This window comes from Zingiber officinale, chromosome 6B (assembly GCF_018446385.1).
Source record: "Zingiber officinale cultivar Zhangliang chromosome 6B, Zo_v1.1, whole genome shotgun sequence".
NCBI classification, from domain to species: domain Eukaryota; kingdom Viridiplantae; phylum Streptophyta; class Magnoliopsida; order Zingiberales; family Zingiberaceae; genus Zingiber; species Zingiber officinale.
Genome location: NC_055996.1, coordinates 86,684,043 through 86,690,042, shown reverse-complemented (window position 1 = coordinate 86,690,042; position 6,000 = coordinate 86,684,043).

Genomic DNA, 6,000 nt, shown 5'->3' with positions numbered 1-6,000 from the left:
GATAGAATATGGTATGAGGAATGTATCCTCAAAATTTCACAATTTTTCGAATTTTCTGGAATTTGTTGTGAGTTTCTGAATTTCGGGAGCGAAGAAATCAGAAACCGCCTGATCCAAGGCTGGATCGGTCACTGGACCGATCCAGGGAAGGCTGGATCGGTCTGGGGACCGATCCAGAGGGGTCCTGATCGGTCCGGTGACCGATCAGGTGTGCTGAACTTGCTGAATTTCGACTGTGGTCTGAAATTTCAGCTGTGGGAGTTGAGTTTCGGGTTTCTAAAGGTTTGAAACTCTCCAAGACATTGTTGGTGCAATGGTCAAGGGGGAGTTGACCTTTAGGGAGAGTTTTACCTATTAGTCAAGGGGGAGTTGACTTTTAGGGGGAGTTTTTACTCCTTGAGGTTTAGTGATATGGGATTATCACTAAGTTGATTGTTGAGTTTAGTATCAAGGGGAAATTAAGAGTTTCAATGAAAGGTATGGGACTTTCATTAGGAAGAAACTCTTGACCTTGATACCCTTCTTTTTCTTTTTGATGTGTGTCAAAAAGGGGAGAGTGTTCATTGGAGAATTATTGGAGAACCCAAGTTAGGTTATCGGGTTAACCTAAGCTAGGGGAAGAATGTCAAGGAATGTTCGAGAAAAGAACATCGGAATTCTTTTTGATGTGTGTCAAAAAGGGGGAGAATTATTGGAGAACCCAAGTTAGGTTATCGGGTTAACCTAAGGGGAGAATGTCCGGAGAATGTTCAAGGAAAGAACATTGGACATTGGAAGATGGTTGGAAAACCTAAGTTAGGTTATCGGGTTAACCTAATTTGATTATGAGTTTTGTCAAACATCAAAAAGGGGGAGATTGTTGGTGCAACCTTAGGTCAAGGTTGACCTGGTTGACCCGACTCGAGGTGACTTGACTCGAGTTGTATTTTGATGTTTGACTTGGGAAGATTGTCGGTGCAACCTTAGGTCAAGGTTGACCTAGTTGAGTTGCATGTTGATGTTTGACACTCGTGAGAGAGTTCTATTCTTGATGTGAGACAAGAATAGATGGTTGGGAGTTTATTGGTCCAACCCTAGGTCAAGGATTGACCTGGTTGACCTGAAAAGTCCAAGTATGGAGACTTGGCACTGGGAAAGTCCAAGCAGGGAGCTTGGCACGCAAAAAGTCCAAGTATGGAGACTTGGCACTGGAAAAGTCCAAGCAGGGAGCTTGGCACGGGAAAAGTCCAAGCAGGGAGCTTGGCACGCGAAAAGTCCAAGTATGGAGACTTGGCACTGGAAAAGTCCAAGCAGGGAGCTTGGCACGGGAAAAGTCCAAGCAGGGAGCTTGGCAAGTGGGAAAGTCCTAACTGGGATGTTAGGCAGTGTGGAAAGTCCCGTGAGTGAAGCCGGGCAGTGGGAATCGGATGTTAGGTGTGGAAAGTCCTGGTGAGTGAAGCTGAGGGAAAGTCCTAACTGGGATGTTAGGTGTTGGAAAGTCCGTGAGTGAAGCGGTGAAAATCCTAGTGAGTGAAGCTAGGTGAAAGTGGAAGTCCGCTGAGTGAAGCGGTGGGAAAGTCCCGTGAGTGAAGCCAGCGGTTAGAAAGTCCGATGAGTGAAGTCGGGCGGTTGGAAAGTGAAGCCAGGCAGATTGGAAATCTGGTGAGTGAAGCGGTAAAACCCTAGTGAGTGAAGCTAGGTGAAAGTCCCGTGAGTGAAGCCGGGCAAGAAAAATCCGGATGGATCAAGGGTGATCGGACATCGGTGTTGAGAAGGTCAAGTAGGTCAAGGGTGACCGGATACTTGACACGAAGAGAAAAGTCCAAGTGGGTCAAAGGGATTGACCGGACACTTGGTAGGAGTCTTAGCAGTCAAGAGAGTGACCGGATGCTAAGCATGAGATACCAATAGGTCAAGTTGGCATAGGAACCTTGGACCGACAAGCTCGGTTCATCGGTGGATAACGATTCCCTGATCCGCGGTCAGATCGATCGGACCTCAGGTCAATCGAGCTCGATTTTCCTCCACACGGTTCTAGGAATGTGTCGAGTGAGCAAAGAAGGAGGGGATGTCCATGGACCGATCATGCATCCTCCCGATCGGTCCACGACCGATCGAACGATCGAGAACCTACATGTTCTGTGAAGAGTGCTGATCGGTCTGGGGACCGATCAGCACAGGTACTGATCGGTCCCCAAGACCGATCAGAGAGGATCTGGACCAATCAGGCTTCAGCCTGATCGGTCCACGCACTAGCCGTTGCGTAGCAACGGCTAGTTTCTTCGCTGTCTTCTTCACAGGTATAAAGGGGTCGAGAGCTGCTGCTGCAACACTTCTTCTTCCTCTTCTTCTCTGCGACAGAGCTGCTGTTCTGGTGCTTGAGCTTTGTTGAGCTCTTCTACGCAAGCTTCGCGTGAGCTTCATTCCACGACTGGATCAGCTGCTGCTGAGTTGCTTGTTGGCATCCGTCCGTGAAGTTGTTGCTTCATCTGGGACTTCAGTCGACAACGAGAAGGCAAGCTAGTGTTGTTGCATTCATATTGTCTTGTATTTCTTGTTGTATCTCGTGTACTCTTTGCTTGTTGTTGCAAGATTTTGTGGCGAGGTTTCTCCACCCAGAAGGAGTATATTTTAGCCGGGTTTCCGGGGATTCATCCACCGACGGATTGACAGGGCTCGTCCACCTTACGGACACGCCGAGGAGTAGGAGTATCATCTCCGAACCTCGTACATCGCTGTGTTAAGGTTTGATATTCTTCCTTTCGTTTCTAGTTTATTTTTCCGCTGCGCTAACGAAGTGTAGGAAGAAACGCGAGCGATTTGGGGTCGGCTATTCACACCCCCCCCTCTCTAGCCGTACAAAGGATCCTAACAGTTACTAGCTAGTGAACTCAAATTAATCAATGTACGTTGTTTAAAGCCCAGATTTATAGCGATGCACTGACATAAGCATCTGAAATATTAGGTTAAGTCCTAAGCATCCCACCCATTCTAGATTGTACAAGCAAGAGATCCTACTGTGCTTGTGAGATGTTGGCTTCTAAAGCTATAGGATCATGCAATTTTACGGGAAAAAGCTAGACTACTCCAAAAAGATAAAAATATTTTGAAAGAATTTTGGAAAACAAAATTTTGAAAAGGGAAAGTTTACAAAATTAATTTTGAAAAACTACTAAGTAATATTTTTCAAAAACATGTTAAGAAGTCTACTCTATAAAACACATCCCTAATTATCTTCTTAAGTTACTAAATTCAGCCTCAGGTAATGGTTTAGTAAAAATATCAGCTAAGTTTGATTTTGATTCAATATAGTTAAGTTCAATATTTCCTTTGGAGACATGATCGCTTATGAAATGATGTTTAACATGTATATGTTTAGTCTTAGAGTGATGTACGGGATTTTTAGTTAGATTTATAGAACTTATATTATCAATGTAAGTTTTTATATTCTTATATTCAAGATTAAAGTCTTTTAAGGTATGGGGCATCCATAGCAATTGAGCTACGCATTCGCCTATTGCTATGTATTCGGCTTCAGTGGTAGATAAGGCAACATAATATTGCTTACGACTAAACCAACTAACTAAAGATGATCTTAGCAATTGACATCCTTCACTAGTACTCTTTCGGTCTAACTTACATCCGGCATAATCCGAATCAGAATATCCAACTAAGTCGAATTGTGATGTTCTAGGATACCACATTCCTACATTAATGGTTCCTTTAAGATATTTAATAATTCTTTTAACTAAAGATAAATGGGACTCTTTTGCACAAGTTTGATAACGTGCACGCATACTTACTGCAAATAAAATACCAAGTTTGCTTGCAGTTAAGTAGAGTAGGCTACCTATCATGCTTCAATAATATTTTAAGTTAACTGATTTATCATTTTCGTCACTATCTAGATTAATGTTACTGGCCATAGGTGTTTTAATTTTTTTTGAGTTTTCCATACCAAACTTTCTAAGTAGGTCCTTTGTGTATTTAGTTTGATGTACATAGTTATCATCTTTAGTTTGTTTGATTTGAAGGCCCAAAAAATAGTTTAATTCACCAACCAAACTCATTTCAAATTCATTTTCCATTAAAGTTACAAATTATTTTAAGAATTTTGAGTTGGTTGAACCAAATACTATATCATCTACATAGATATGGGCTATGAAAATGTCAAAAAAGCATAGGATCAATTTGACCTTCTTGTTACGATTCCGTAAGTACATGGATTCGTCGTTAATAATATATAAGATTGTAGAACCACAGGGACTGTTGATTAAGCACTAGAGATGTCGCAAAGTAAGTTATTTAGACGGTCGAAAGTTGACTTTGCCACTTGCAAACTAACGAGGGTAATTGAAGAGAGAAAGAGAAGGATGAGAGAATCGATCTTGGAGGGAATCGAGCTTTGGGAAATGGATTCTAGGATTTCGGTTTCGTTGTGGTGGAACCTGATGTATCATGTTCTATCTTTTCCTCATTGTCAATTGACATGCATTCGCCAGAAGTTAAAGCTGTTGGGGATCGGACGGCCGGCTTGAAGGGGGGTTGGATAGACGGCGCCCCCAAATCGTTGCTTCCTACGTATTCGTTAGCACAGCGGAATACAAAGAATACAAATACGAATACTAAAGCTAATCTAAAGACAAGGAAAGAACAAGCAAACCAATGACACGTTCGTTTAACGTGGTTCGGAGATTAGGGCTCCTACTCCACGGCTTGTCCTTGAGGTGGACGATCCCGATCCTTCGGTGGATTACTCCCCGGCAAACTCCGGCTAGCTCACGTAGCTCCTTGTGGGTGGAGAAACCTCACCACAACCCTCACAAGAACTCTTTTGACGCTAGGGCACAAGTAGACTACTAATAGAGATTAACCACCTCTATTTCGTCGACTCAAACCAAGCTCCCAAGCTTTGGTTTTATAGGCCACGGGTTGGAAAACCCCGCCTACCAGTCGACTGCCCTCTGTGGAAATTCGACCGCATCCCAACGGCTCGATTTCACACATTCTGTTCGCTGCCAGTCGACTGCTAAAACATGCAGTCGACTGCTACAGTACTGCTACAGTAGCGCTACAGTACTGCTATAGTAAAACCCTAAAACTAGGATTTTACTCCGAGTACAATCTCTCGTGCACTCGTACCCTCACCCTTATGACTCACTTGATTCTTCCTTTGCAGCTTTGACCTTTTGCCTTCAAGCCTACTTCCTTTGGCTCTCGTCCCTCGGATGCATTCAAGCCCGCGGCTCGTACCCAATGCCATCCTTCGCGTATGCCTCGAAGTCGCTTCCCTCGGCCCTTGTCCTTGCTGCCTTGTCCACGGTCCCTCGGATGCTCCATCCTTCACCGGACCCGAAGCCATCAACCTGAGTCACATGTGTATCCTGCAAACCTGCACAACTCAAATACACATATCAAATACAAGGGTGAACCTAACTTAAACCCTTTGCCCAAACACCAAAACACATGGTCCCGCGGACCATTGGGATTGATCCAACAAAAGCTACTATCCTAAGTACTAAACGGAGAAAATCCCTGTGAAATCTTGTTACGGTTAACCCTTGCCACTAGGGCACCTCAGTAGATCACAAGAATGCAAATCCAATCGATATCATTAAGGATAGAGATAAGGGTTTAGTTCGGTCTCTTACTTCCTTATCGAGAAGTTACCTCTCCTTTCAAGGGAGTATCCTAGATGTCTGTGAACGGGTTACCCCTGTCACTAGGGCCCCTCTGGTGTACGATCTAAGATCCTTTCTTTACAAAATTAGTAATTCCTACACAATCGATCAATATGATGAGATAATCTCATCAAGTCTCATGCATATCAAATAGAAACAAAGCAAACAAAATCATCCAATAAGTAAAGGCATAAACATGAGTCTTACATCAAACCCTATCCAAAACTACTCCCTACATCCATAGAAAAGGAGATCTACTCCATTGTGAGGGAAGAACAACCCCAAAACATAAAGTAAAGAATACTTACAACCCTTGATGTGAGAAGAAGGGGAAGAAGAG